General features: G+C 33.9%; 1 long non-coding RNA gene and 1 pseudogene across 1 annotated transcript; one reads left to right on the top strand and one right to left on the bottom strand.

The window, feature by feature from the left end:
* Nucleotides 1-15,389, bottom strand: part of LOC139043591 (centromere-associated protein E-like) — a 79,680-nt pseudogene that overhangs the window by 35,153 nt on the left and 29,138 nt on the right.
* Nucleotides 5,436-7,551, top strand: LOC139043596 (uncharacterized). Its single transcript, XR_011500674.1, has 3 exons — nucleotides 5,436-5,569; nucleotides 6,202-6,375; nucleotides 7,414-7,551. It is a non-coding gene; the product is annotated as an uncharacterized lncRNA (long non-coding RNA).

Genomic DNA, 15,389 nt, shown 5'->3' on the forward strand with positions numbered 1-15,389 from the left:
AACTTCACACAACCACTATTAGAATTTGGGAATATTTCCTTCCAGAGTTTCTTCTATTAAAAGAATTTTTTTAACATTGCAATTATGACTACTTTACATATAAGATCCTTTTTAGTTTTTCTTTCCCACTTAGATTAGATGATATGCATTTTCCCATGCTGTTACATAATCTCCAAATTATAATTTTTAGTAGTTGCTCAATTCTCTAGAGTGGATACAGACAAACCATATTTCATTTGGTTAGCCCCTTCTTTTTGGCAATCTGCATGAGCTTCTACAAGGATGAGCAGAGAGCTAACTACAACTACAGGAGAAATTAAGGCAGGAACACAGAGTCTTTGGGATTAGTCAGTCAGCTACTATAATTCAGAATCTTGCATCTTTACTCCTAAATATGGAAATGTACACAAAACAAAGCAGATTGAGACAAAGTGCAAAACTGAACTCAGCCTAGAAAGTATTCCAGCTACCATGGTTATGAGCAAATCTAATAGGTCTAATTATTAAATAAGGAAAAAAATTGTGTCCTTTATATGAGAATAAGCCTACTAATCACAAAGTTTAAAATTTCTGTTGAGACACACTAGAGAAACTCATTTCCAGAGAGAGACATATCAAGCAGGATTGAAAACGGGCACTCCTAGAGGCTTCATGATAGACCTACTAGGCTATCATAGGCTGCCCTCTGGTGCTCTGATAAACAGGTTTATCTGGAAATCCCTAGACCCACTGCATTATCCTCATGGGTGATTCCAGCATGAACACGATTTCACAAGACCAAGCTCACCTCAGCATTGCATCCCAGATTTCAGAAACCCTGATGAACAGAATGGCCCAGGAGAATTTCCAGTTAGACCCTTTTATCAACACAGATGATTCCAGCATGAACTTAATACCACAGACTGGCTGGTCCAGTGAGTGTAACTCTCCTTTTCCCTCACTCCGCCTCTACTGCTCCTTCTCATGGGGCCCTGTGACTGCATTTTGCATTTGTTTAAAAGCGGCTACTGACTGTGCATTTATTTTCAAAAAACTATTGAAAAACCTTTCCCCTTATAAAAGTGGAAGTTATAAATTTTAAATCAAGGTCAAGTGCCTTTGGCCCATAGTTGACCCAAAATATAGATAAACTGAGAATACAAGATATAGAGCAAGTGAAAATGCTTTCTAGGAAAGAATGACTGAAGCATAGGGAGAGAGGAAGAGAAAGCTCCTTTTCCAAGGCAGGAATATTGTACCCCAGAGTAAATGGGAAAAAAGAAGCTCATTATATAGAGTAATAGTATATAAAGGTATATAGAGGTTTCTTTACATAAGTTGGATCTTACTGAATTGTTCTTTAGTATGTATCTGTTTTTATTTAATAATGTATCCTGGAAATTTTCCAATTGTAGATAATGTCTACTTTAAAGAAATTCCATGACTATACAAAACTCTATTACATTTCTATACATTAACAATAAACAATTAAAAAAGGAAATAGAGAAAACAATCCATTTACAAAAGCATCAAAAAGAATAAAATATTAAGGAATAAACTTAACCAAGATGGCAAAGGCTTGTACAATGAAAACTACAAAATGTATCTGAAATACATTAAAGACACAAATAAATGGAAAGACGTCTCATGTTCACAGATTGGAAGACTTAATATTGTTAAGAAGTCAATGCTACCCAAAGCGATCTACAAATTTAATGCAATCCCTATAAAATCCTAATAGTGTTTTGCAGAAATAGAAAAATCCACCCTGAAATTCATATGGAATCTCAAGGGACTCCAAACAGGCAAAACAATCTTGAAAAAAGAACAGAGCTGAGGGTCTCACACACCCTGATTTCAAAACTTACTACAAAGTTATAGTAATCAAAACAGCTCAGTACTGGCATAAAGACAGATATATAGACCAATGAAATAGAAAACAGAGCCCAGAAATAAACCTTTGCATATGGTCAAATGATCTTTAACAAGGATGTCAAGACCATTCAATCATAAAGGATGGTATCTTCAACAAATGGTGTTGGGAAAACTGGATATCTCATGCAGAAGAAAGAAGTTGGGCCCTTACTTTACATCATATAAAAAAGTTAACTCAAAGTAGATCAAAGACCTAACCATAAGAACTAAAACTGTAAGATGCTTAGAAGAAAACATGGGAGAAAAACTTCATAAAGTGGATCTTGCCAATGATTTCTTGGATATGACACCAAAAGCACAGACAACAAAAGCAAAAAGAGATAAACTGGACTACATAAAAACTACAAATTTCTGTGCACCAAAGGACACAATCAACAGAGTGAAAAGGCAACCTAGGAATGGGAGAAAATATATGCAAGTCACACAATTGATAAAGGGTTAATATCCAGACTATATAAAGAATGTCTAAAATTCAACAACAAAAACCAAACAATCCAATTTAAAAATGAGTAAAGACTTGAACAGACATTTCTGTAAAGATATACAAATAGCCTACAAGCACATGAAAAGATGCTCAACATTACTAGTCATTAGGGAAATGCAAATAAAAACCACAATGAGATATCATCTCACACTTATTAGGATAGCTACTGTGAAAAAAGGAGAAAATAATACGTGTTGGTGAGAACTTGGAGAAATTGGAACCCTTATGCACTGCTGGTGGGAATGTAAAATGGTACAGCCATGATGGAAAACAGTATGACAGTTCCTCAAAAGATAAAAAACATGATCCAGTAAATCTGACATCCAAAAGAATTGAAAGCAGGGACTCAGAGAGATATTTGTACACCATGTTCATAGCAGCATTATTCCCAACAGCAAAAAGGTGAAAGCAATCTTCACTGCCCATTAATGGGTGAATGGTTAAACAAAATGTAGTATATACATACAATGGAATATTATTCAGCCCTAAAAAGGAAGGAATTTCTGATGTATGCTGCAACATAGAGGAACCTTGAGGACGCTATGCTAAATGAAATAAGCCAGTCAAAAAAAGACAACATACTGCATGATTCCGCTTATGTGAGGTACCTAGAGTAGCCAAATTAAGAGAGATAGAAAGTGGAAAAGTGGTTGCTAGGGGCTAGAGGAGGGAGGGAATGAGGAATTGTTTAGTGGGTATAGAGTTTCAGCTTCACAAGATAAAAAGAATTCTGGAGATTGGTGGCACAACAACGTGAACGTACCTAACACTACTGAACTGTTTGCTTAAAAATGATAAAGATGGTAAATTTTATGCTATGTATATTTTACCACAATTAAAGATACAAAACAAACAAAAATAAATTTATACATATATATATATATATATATATGAATGACTACTACTCCAAGCTATGGATGTATGAAAGATTATTTCACCATTCTCCTATTGGTGAACGTTTTAAATTCCCAGTAGTAATTATTCTGGATTAAATAGTATTAAGTATAATAACAATGAAAAATAGTATAAAAAATTCTGACATATAAAAGGCATTTTTGAAAAGTAGAAATGCATTGTAAATAAATCAGTTATATAAAATTACAGGCAATCCCGTTATGGACTGAATTATGTCCTCCCAAAATCCACATGTTGAAGCTCTAAGCCCCAAAATGACTGTATTTGGAGAGAGGGCCTTTAAGGAGAGTAATTAGGGTTAAATGAGATCATATGGCTGGGGCCCTAACCCCATAGAACTGGTGTCCACTCCAGAAGCAGAAGAGAACCAGAGCTCTCTCGGCTCACACACAGAAGGGCCATGTGAGGAGAGGTGCCATCTGCATGATAGGAAGAGGGCTCACAAGAAACTGAATTTTCTAGCTCCTTAACCTTGGACCTCTAGCTTCTACAACTGGGAAAAAGTAAATTTCTGTTGTTTAAGCTACTTAGTCTATGATATTTTGTGATGGCAGACTAATATACCTCCCTTTTAAAAAATCATCATTAGCATCCTAGCCTTTCTTGTATATAATTAAATAACAAAGCAGCTCTTCTCCCCAGGTTTCAGGACAAAACGAACCATGCTGCCTAGAATAAGCTGAGATTTAAGCACAGCACAGCTCTAGAAACAGACATGAACACGACACACACATCGATAGTGAACTCTCAACTAGTACACAAAATCTGATATAAAACAAATATTTTACCCATAAGTAATAATAAGCACTCAATCTTTCTTACATTCTTAGAATTCAGAGGGGCTTTTAAAGATGTTTAAAATACACCAGGCCTCGGAAAATATCAGCTCAAAGTTTGAACTAACATTTTTGCCTTTTCCTTTTCCAACTGATTGTAAGCAGTTATATCTGAAGTTATTTCAAAGACACTAGGGCTAATCTTGTAAACTGTTGTTAGTTATTCACTGTGAATAATCAATAAGATTGAGGTCACCATTATGTACTTAAGTGTCTGAAGTTAAGGAGAAAGCTCACATATAGTATATGAAAACTCGAACAGAAATACCCTTTACCTTTTCCTGAAATTCATCCGAATTTTCTCCTATGTTTTCCTCTATACGCAAATTCCTGGAAGTTTCCTCAGAAATTTTCATTTTCAGTGTGTTAACTGTTTCTTGGTGTTGTTTTAAAGACTCAAGAGCATTTCGTAATTGTTCTTGGGTATCTATGTTCTTTGTCAGAGAAAGGGAACACAATTTCAATTAGAATAATGTGAAACAATGAAAATAACTTTATAGTTACTGCTTGATCATAAATAATAACTGATGGCTCCTGAACGTCTTGAAGAGGCTCTGAGTTTTCAGTTTACTCTGTCAAAGCCTCACCATGGTCACGGTGTCCTGAATGTCACTTCTGAGCTGGTCCCTCTCAATCTGCAGGCTCTCTTGGAGCTGTTTCAGGCCATCTTTTTCTTGGGTTAAGGTTCTTACTTCTGCTAAGGTTTGTTGAAGTTTCTCAGTAATCAGTGCTTTCTCCCTTTCGACAGTTTGCAGCCTAGAATCTCTACTTTCTAATTGTTGCTTCAGCTCTTTCACTTCATTTAACCTTTCTTGACTCTCAGCTGTTTTCTGCTGAAGTTCCTGGGTTTTGTAAGAAAGCTTTAAAATAAGAAAAAGTTACTGTGAGAAGCAGAGCATTCTGTGGCATCTATATAGAAGCCAAACCCCAGAAAACTAAAGACCATTTCCATAGAGGGTGTGTTGTACCAACCTCCATGTTCAAAGCATCCAAGCTTAAACCAAGTGTTTGAGCTTCTTTAGAGAGATTTCCTATGTTCTGACTCATTCTTGCATTCTCCTCAAGGACCATCTTATACTTTTGCTCAGTTTCAACATGTTGATTTTTAAAATCTTGGAATTCTTGATCAGTTCTTTTATAATTCAACTGGCTAGCTGCTAGGTCACTTTTAGTTTTCCCAACTTCTTCAAGTAAATCTTGAATTCTACTCTCTTTATGAACTACTTCAGAAAACAATTTGTCTTTTTCTGATGTTATTTTACAGAGCTCTTCAGATTTGTCATTTATCTACGGAAAAGAAATAAAATTTAGCTATGTTAGCAATATAAGATCCACTACAGCAGTTATCAGGAAAAGAAAAGCTTTATCTGCAAAAAAGAAAAAAGACATTGAAATTAAGCACAGATTTGACTGAGGAAAGGTAATATTTTTATTGTCACATCTTTATAACAATATATTATCCTGCTTAACTTTACCATCAAAGTTTTGTTTGGGTTCTAGTAAGGATTGAGTGGAGAAGAAACACTTAATTAGGATGTCTTTATTTCCTTATCTATCATTCTAAAGTGTTTTCTAACTTTATGGTGTTTCAGGCATCTTATGGTTTTTCTTAGAATTTGACTTATTATTTTCTTTCTAAAGGCTTTGAATGCAGCTCAGATTTCCAAAAACTTAATCCATGAATAATTTAAATTTTAAATAACTTAAATTGAAACTATTATTTAAGTAATTAATTTAAACCAACAATATCCAGCTTATAAATAGTTTAATCATTGTGAAAGATAAAGGAGAAGGAAGTGGGAAAAAGAGAGGAGAGCCAAAGTTGAGACAAAGGAGAGGGAGCGAGACAGTAGAGCTCTTGTAACCACAGGCTCAGGGTAGGAGGCAGGTCTGTGTAACTCAGCTTTTAGATCCATAACTATGTGTTGGGCTAAAAAACAGCATGTACTTTAAAGAGTTTTTAGGATGACTAAATAACGTTGCTAAAGTTGTTTAGCATGATGCTCACCATGTAGTAAGTACTCAAATTCTTGTCCTTTTTATTTCTTTCAGAAAGGCAGAAAAAGGAAAGGCTGGCAGAAGGTTTCCGGAATTGCTCACTAGGCTGCAATATTTACGTCAACCTCTAAAACTTCATCAATGCCACCCTCTTTACCTCCTTACTCTCCTTTATTCAACATAGTGATATGACCACAGCAACAGCACCAAAAAAGATAAAGACTAAGGGTGGGCCATCAATCTCTGTTGAAAAGCACTACATCTGAGGACTATAGAAATGGCCCCTACATGGATCTCATTACTAAGTATACTGTTACATATTCTTTGAAAATGTTCCTAACAAGCAGGGTCAAATGTTTACAGTCTCTTCACTGTTACTTTAAAACAAACTATGGCAAAATATTTAAGGCAATATTGCAAGGGTTTTTATTTCAAAGTAAGAGTTATTTGCTTAAAAACATATTTACCTCTTTCCTTAGCATTTCTACTTCTGAGGGTAAAGATTTCAACTCTGAGAGCAAATTAACTTCTTTATGCAAAGCTTCATTTTCTTCAACTTCTTTATTCAGTTCTTTCTGGAGATCAGTAATCTTTCTTCCTGATTCCAAATTACAGAGCAAATCTAGGATATTTTTGGTAAATTAAACAGTTTGCAGTTATTGGGACAATTTAAATTACATACAAACTTAGATTACTTAATCAGATTATATAAAATTTATTAAAGAAAGAACCAGTGTTGGTCAACAGGTAATCCAATTGTTAAAAGTTCTTGAATCGCCTTTTTCAAGATCGGGTCCAATTCATTTGAAAAATAATTCTTAAACCTTTATAATTTGAAGTCCATGGAAACACTTATAAATACTGACACCAAATGATATTGAAATTTAATATTAGGCTACTTACAAACATCAGAGAACAATGGACTTTTAATCATTGGAATGGAGGTGCAAAATCCTTTAGGCAGTTGGATTTGCAAAGAGGTAAGTCTGAAATTATAAAATACCTTTTGGAACTTTTCCATCTATAAGGCAGGTGAGTTTTGCTATTTCATTAAAAGAAGATTGTAATTCTTTCTCCAGATCAACTTGCATTTTCTTCTTTGCCTCCAACTGCCTTTGATATAACTGAATATCATTTTCCATTTGCTTGCATGCACTTGCAAGTTCTTTCTATGAGAGAAACAATACAAATTCACAAAAATGTAGTGATCATTACAACTGCTTTATTATAAATATAACAAAAATCACTTACCATTTTCTCTTTCAGCTCCAGATTTTCACTCCTGAGACAGGCTGCTTCTCTCTTGGCATCGAGGGCTACAGCCTCAGCATCGAACAGAGTCTGTTTCATCTGTTTGAGGTCTTGAATGTTTTCCTATACACACAACAAAAAGGATTTCCTGAAAGCTAACTTTCTTAGAGTTGGAAAAGACTTTAGAGAACACACACACAGATGTCATTCCTAACAAATCAAAAATGGTGAAAATACGTTAATCACCAAATTTTTTTTAGGATAGATGAAAAGAAATGACATTTTCGAAAATAAAAATATTTTTAAAAATTCTGGTTATCTTTTTCCAAATTATAAAAGCACTATATATATAGAAGTACTGTAATTTAAGAAATCTGTTATTGTTTAAAAAAGATTAACACAATTGTTGCTCAGCTAGCCTGTTAAAGTTTCCTACGTATTTTTAAATTATTCTCTCCAAAACATGACAGGTGAGCAATTAATAGTTAAAATTAAGAATATTAAATCACAAACTGAAAAAAAAAAGACAAACAATCCAAAAGAAAAAGAGAGAAAAGATACGAACAGGCAACTCACAGAAGAGAAAATATAACTGATAAATACATAAAAAGATCCACTGTGTCATTTTTAAAGAGAAGTAGCATTTTAACATGACTTTAGCTGACATGAATTCAACCATATGTCCTTGGGAAAACATTAATGCATGAATGAATGAATGAATGAATAAAGAGAAAGAAATAAAGAACAACTTTTAAAAAGTGGGCAATTCTGCTTGCCACTCTGTCAGTAGACACTCGAAGATTATATGAAAGTACCTTTCTTCCCAGGGCCTCCAAACAGTAACAACACTTTTAAAAAGAATCATTTGTGATTAATAGAAGGTAACAAAAAGTACTCTGACAAGTTCAAATGAAAACAAAAGAACAACAGAAACTAAGATTAAAAAAATTCTAGCTAGTGGACAGCCCCGTGGCCGAGTGGTTAAGTTCACGAGCTCCACTTCAGTGGCCCGGGGTTTTGCTGGTTCGGACCCTGGGTGCGGACATGGCATCACTCATCAGGCCATGCTGAGGCAGCATCACACATGCCACAGACAGAAGGACCCACAACTAGAACATACAACTATGTACTGGGGGGCTTTGGGGAGAAGAAGAAGAAAAAAAAAATGATGACGACGAGTGGCAACAGATGTGAGCTCAAGTGCCACTCTTTAAAAAAAGAAAAAAATTCTAGCTAGAAACTGTTGCCTTTTAAAAAAGGGTGTTAAAAACTAGAATCAAACAGATACTTTCTTGAAGTAATCAGGTGGATTGAAAGCAAATAAAAAAATTTAACAATTTCACCATGAGATTCAAATGTTACTTAATGCCAAGATCTGATATCTTGGCTGAGATCAACTACATACTTCTTCATGCATTTGTATAAAACAATTGAAAAAAATTAAAATGTTTTTTGAATTACTGGTTTTTAATGGAAGCTCACTCCTAACTTACTTACATGCACTCAAAGAATGATGTCCTCAACTCTCTGAGCGATTCTTTATCTGTAGAATGGCAATGATACCAACAGTCCCTTTCCCATAGGGTTAGTGATAGGATTAAATAAAATACTAAATGTAAAACAACTACAACAATGCTCGGCACACAGTAGGCTCAACGTAAGCATTTGCTATGATGATGGTGATGGTACACTATAAATGCCAACATGATTACACAACAAAATAAACCTGATTTTTACCGATGAGTATGACAAGTCCATGTTCACATTTTCTGATTTTTGAGTGTCTATGTATTTCTGTAGCTTTTTAATCTGGTCTTCCTTTTCTCTAAGCAGCTCTACTTTTGAACTTAGTTCATTCTAAAAGAATCAAAGGAGAGTGAAACACAATTTAATTGGATCTAAATTCTAAGGGATTAAAAAGAATTTACATTTAATAGTTTAGACAGTAAAATTTAAAAGTTGATACTTAAATATAATTCCTTCTCTTTTCTGAAATCATGTTCAATTACATATGATGTATATTTTATAGCTCTAGTCCCTTATCAACAGAAATATCAACATAAAAGCTCACCTCAAGATCTTGATTATACACTTCTGCATGCTTAACTAAATTCTTTATTTAAGTTGGAAATTTCATGAATTAGTTGCATCTGTAAGAGCATGTGAACAGGCAACAGAGCAAACCAATAGTTAAACAGAGCAAAAAAAAAAAAAAGACAGCATTCATTCACTGCTTCAGAATCACCTAACACAGTAAGAAGGGCTGAGAGATAACTGTTCAAGCTACTGCAGCAGAGCACCTCATTATTTAAAAATACAAAAACTCTCCCAAAAGACCAAACCCAACTAACCAAACGAAAAATCCCAAAACCCCACAAAACAAAGAAGAAAACCTCAGCATAACCCAAATAACAGTTACATCATCTGTTAATAAAGTTACAAGAACATCAAAAGTACATTAGTAGGCATCACTTGGAGGAGATGAACTGTAATCAAACTTTTAAAAAACATTCTCTGAATAGATTTTTGTTTTGGGTAAGTTAAATGCATAAATGTATTTACCCCGTAAGATTTTTTCTTCCCATGAATTAGCCATTTAGCTTTACACTGGCGTGCTTGTTAATGCGTTGTGATCTGGAATGCAGGTTTGGATTAGGCTGGTTCCATGTGGTGCTCACCAAAGCTACAGAGGTATGCACAGCATTACCAACTATCTACCCTGTTGGTTTATTCCACAGGGAATATTGGAAAGATGATGTTATCGCTTTACATTGTCCAACTGTCTAAAAGTATAAAGAATACTTAAAGATATAAGTATTTCTATTAAAGTTTCCTTTCTATCAAAATAGCTATAGCATTAACTATCTCAGTACCATAAACTTTTGTGTTCAAAACAAGTAAACTACAATTTCCTAAGATAAACATATTTTTCCTTAGAATTATTTAATCTTAATAATCAGATGAGTCCTTAAAGAGTAAAAGCAAATTCTAGTAGAATGCAAGCGACTGGCTGTTTCCATCCTAAACTAGTTTCAGATTTCAGACTAGTGTTGACGTTCTTATTTTAGGGCAGTATCATCCAACAGAAATATAATGTGAGCCAAATTTGTAATTTAAAATTTACTAGTAGCCACATTAAAAAATAAAACAGGTAGAATTAATTTTAATAATACATTTTATTTAACCTAATATATCCAAAATATTGTCATTTCTTCATGTAATCAATATAAAAAAAATGAAATATTTTACATTCTTTTTTCATACTGAAGTCAATTCAGACTGGCCCCAATTCAAGTGCCCAGCTGCCACATGTGGTGAGTGGCTGCCCAATTGTTTGGCAAAGTTTTAGACATTTGTATAGGTTGTAATTTAAACTGGCTTCATCTTTTACCTCTTCTTCTCTGTTTCTAACTTTCGTGCAAGAAAGCTGCCTATTTCTAATTTTTGTGCAAGAAAAGCACATTTACCAAAAAGAAAGAACTAAATGATCATTCTTAATTTTGGAAAATATTTAGAAAATAAAGATTTAGAAGGAAAAATTCTCCCACTTCTCATTTGAAATAGCACTTCATTTGAAGTATTGGTTCTCATAAACAGAAAAAGATGAAGCAACTTTTGTAAAGATCTGAGTGTAACCTTCCAATAACATATTGTTTAAGATGCTGAGCATAAAGTGTACAATACGATCAAAAGTTAATCTGTTGCTGCTTAAGAAAACAATGTAGATTTCAGCTGTAATTTTCCGCAGGTGAAATGAAATACTTAAGTTCTTAAGACAAAAATCTCCAAGTTGTGAAAATTATAAAATTAAATAAATCAAGTTTTTGTCTTAAGAACTTAAGTATTTCATTTCACCTGCTGAAACTTAGAGCTGAAATCTGCATTGTTTTCTTAAGCAGCAGGACTGTAATTTCTCTTGTTCCCTGAGCTTGATGATACTGACCTTATTTCTCCCTCTAAAATCACTATTTAAACATCCTATATTATGATATTCCCACTTGAGAATTATCCACAGCTTTGGTGATTTTTGGTGAAACCCTTTGGCAAACCAGAGCAATGACATAGGTCCTAAAGCCATAATTTGACTTTTACTCTTTTTTGGTTAAACTTTTCCCCAAAATATATGTTTTGGAACATATTTTACTGCATACACATAAACTTACAATATTTTCAGTTTAAAATGGAATGGATATTGTAAAACTGTCTTTGAAAAGAATAAGTTTTTATTACTTAATCTTTTATGTTACCTTACAGAACCTAGAATTTCAATTTATGTCCAAGAAAAACTGAAGAGAATAGGATTATTTTCCCCTTTGACTGTGGTTAAAAAAGAAAAAAAAATCCAGATGTGAGATTCAAGTCATACATTCTGTTATTTTGTAATCTTTTTGAGTGTGACAATTCAGTGAGCTTCAGTTTTTACTAATTGAACATATAAATGACGTAATAAAAAATTAGAGAAATTACTGCTACACTTATGCCCGAAGTTAATTTTACATCATATTATTTATAATAAGAAATACACAAAAACTTAGATGAAATTTTGGAGTTCGAAGGGGCCTTGGCAAGCACCTGATCTAACCTCAGGGGTGGAGACACGCAGGAAGGAAGCCCTATGAAATTCGGTGCTTGCTCAAGGCCTTGTCAATAATGCGTGCCAGGCTTGAATCCGCAGTGAGGTCGGGAGCAGCAAAACTGGGGCTTAAATCCATGGAGTCTGGCCCCAGAGAACCTGTTCTTAACCACGACGCCAGACCACCTCCTCTCAATAAAATCCAGTTTTACTGACTGAAGTCCACTGTTTTTTTCATGACATTTTGCATTTTGTCAATATGAGAATATTAAAAAAGGTAAATGAAACTCTGGAGAACTTACAAACTTTTGCGTCTTAGGATATAATACCTATGAAATGTAGGATTAACTAATTTGTAGGTAGAATGGAAATAACATATTTGGCACAGGATTCTTTTTTTCCTTTTAAAAAGGAAAAGAGGGTGAGAAACTAAACAATGACACAGAGGAAAAATGATTGTGTCCCTTTGGGCTATTCATACAGAAATCTGAGAAGCAGCTGCAAATTAACTCATACTTTAACCACACCAAACACTGGCTCTTAATTTTGGAGGGAATCACAGATCACTTCACAAGTATGATAACAGCTATGGATTCTCGTTCCCAAAAAAGAGTGAGTTCAAAACTTCTGCAAAATAATTTCATCGTGTCTATAAACTCTAAGTTAACGACTCTCTGCACTAAGAAATCTCTTGAATCTTTTGGACAATTTCTGTCTCCAAAGTCTGATGATTTGGGGATTAGGTTCTCTTAACATGTAGCCTAACATTATACACTGAGAAAATTTAACTAATCTGTTTCATTTCTAAAAATTCCATTAAAACTACTTCATATTAGTTATACTAATTTTTACAATAACTCTCTTATGGAAAAAGAAACATGCAAAATCAGCTTTCCCAGCTATTCTAATAATGTTCTAACTACTTAGGTACATACTTTCTAAAGAAAATGAAGTCCATTAATATGTAGTATCCATACATAAAACATTCACTAGATATTAAAATTCATATTGGTCTCAGAAGGAAACAGCTATGCTCTAGGCAGCAATTCTGGTATACTCAATAAATTATTGATAACATACAAATTATCAGGAAATAATTTCTTCAAGATTAATTCATCAATAGGCAGATTCACCAAACCTGCTCAAAGATGTTTTTGATTCCTTCCTCTTCTTGCACACAAGCACAAGTGAAACAATTATGATTTAACTATTTTTAAAGCAATATAAATGAACTGATTATTTCTTAAATTCTCTAAATTGTGTGTACAAATGGAAAATGGTTGGGTTTTCAATATATCAACCTTAGAAATAAACATCTTTAAGAAAATGATACTTTTAAAAGTGTGGTTTTAGGGTCCAGCCTGGTGGTGTAGTGGTTAAGTTTGTGCACTCCATGGGTTTGGATGCCAGGTGCAGACCTACATAGCACTCATCAAGCCATGCTGTGATGGTGTCCCACATACAAAATAGAGGGAGACCAGCACAGATGTTAGCTCAGGGACAATCTTCCTCAAGCAAAAAAAAGAGGAAGATTAGCAGCAGATGTTAGCTCAGGGCCAATCTTCCTCACACACACACAAAGTGTAGTTTTAGTTTAGTTTTGTGTTTCCACATCTTTTCATCTTTTACCTCTTGATCTTTTTCCGCTTTTCTTTCTAGAGCCTCAAATTCATGCAAACCATTCTTTTCTTTTAATTTCGATTCCATTTCTTCATTTTCTCTTCTTAGTTGTTCATAGTCTAGTACCAGACTATCATAGTTAGCACGAAGTGAATTCAACTCACTTTCTAAGTTTTCCTATTATAAACAAAACCAGATTTTCAAGTCAGAGAGGATTCAAGTTCTTTGTTTTGTTAACTAAAATCTGGATTAGTCAAATAATTCATTTAACCTTGAATCATTTGGTAGTTTGGGCCATTCTCCAATATCTTCCCAATGGTCTAGCTTGATCCACAGCATAACAGAAGGTCTGCCTTTTGGTAAACTAGCTAACATAGAATAGAGGAAGACTATTTTCAAAGAGATAGAATTAAAAAAGAAAGAAAGAAAGAAAGAAAGATCATATAAACAAATGCTCTGCCTGTGCCTGACTTAAAATTCAGTCGGGAGTAGGAGTAGGGCACATAATGGGAAGTCATCTGACCACAGATCCTTAAGCTCCTTGGTAATAAAGCTAATAATGTAATTCTCCACCTGCTTGACTCCTGTTTAATTTCTCAGACAGCTCTGAATTTAGGAAGTGACACGGAGCCATTATTTATTGACTTCTAAAACTCCAACGGCTGCCAGGCCTCACCGTGCTGAGCAGAGGCCTGTTTCTGCTTTCTGTTCCATCATGAGGAAGAGTAAGCCATGAGTTAAAAGAAACTAAACCAACACTAGGGATTTGAAAAAAACAACAAACCTTCCAGAGTGTTTTAGGGACACAAAAGCATATAATTCCCCATAATAATTAATTATAAGAACCATTACAACTAATTATAATGGTTAGCTAATGATAATAACAATTCCCAAGAATCACTGCAATTTTATTTCAAAATTAAAATGAAATTTTCTTTAACAAATACATTTATATGACTATGTTATATTTCTTTGAATATTAGCAGCCTAGAAAGCAAACATGGAATCTAAACATACTAAAGTATTCACTACAGTATTCCTTATTTCTTAAAGTTTTCATAAGACTATATAATTTTATTTACTTTCATTTTTCAGCATTATTTGGCAATATTACCCTTCCCTGATACACCATTCTACTTTATGCCTGAGAATTTTGATACTTTTAAAATCAGCCCTTTTTACCTTCAAGGGATGGCCCAAGGCAAAACAGAAACTTACCAAAAAATCATAGATACCAAGATCTGCTGGTAAAAACTAGAAGCAAAGGTTTACCTATTACCATACTTTAGGAAATGTTTAGCCTCTCTCTGTATGCCACAGTTACCAACGAGGAGTGTAACAAGTTGGGGAAGCCTTAATAAGAACCTCAACTACTACTGAAACAGTCAGAGCTAGAAATGTGCCACAACAGCAAACATCAATAACAAATGAATTTAAAGAAGAGTAAAAGGATAATGTTCTGTAAAATACATTTAAGTTACCTGACTTAGTAGTTTTGTTGCTGGATTCCACTCTGTCTCAGTTAATGTATCAAGAGTGTTACTGAAAATATCAGACTCTGAATAGAGAGCTATAATTAGGGGGAAAAGAAATTTATCCATAAACATGTTATTAAGTTTCCTAAAACTCAAATTAAAGATTAAAAAAATTCTGATCTGAGGTAATAAGCTCAAATTAGTTAATATGTGCTCACAGTATGAATGCCAAGAATATATAAACAGATGTGATCATTTATATACTCGTGTGAATTAAGATCACTGGTTAGAATTAGTGATAAAATGTAGGATCCTTAGTACAA

Source organism: Equus asinus, unplaced genomic scaffold (genome assembly GCF_041296235.1).
Source record: "Equus asinus isolate D_3611 breed Donkey unplaced genomic scaffold, EquAss-T2T_v2 contig_3, whole genome shotgun sequence".
Lineage (NCBI taxonomy): Eukaryota > Metazoa > Chordata > Mammalia > Perissodactyla > Equidae > Equus > Equus asinus.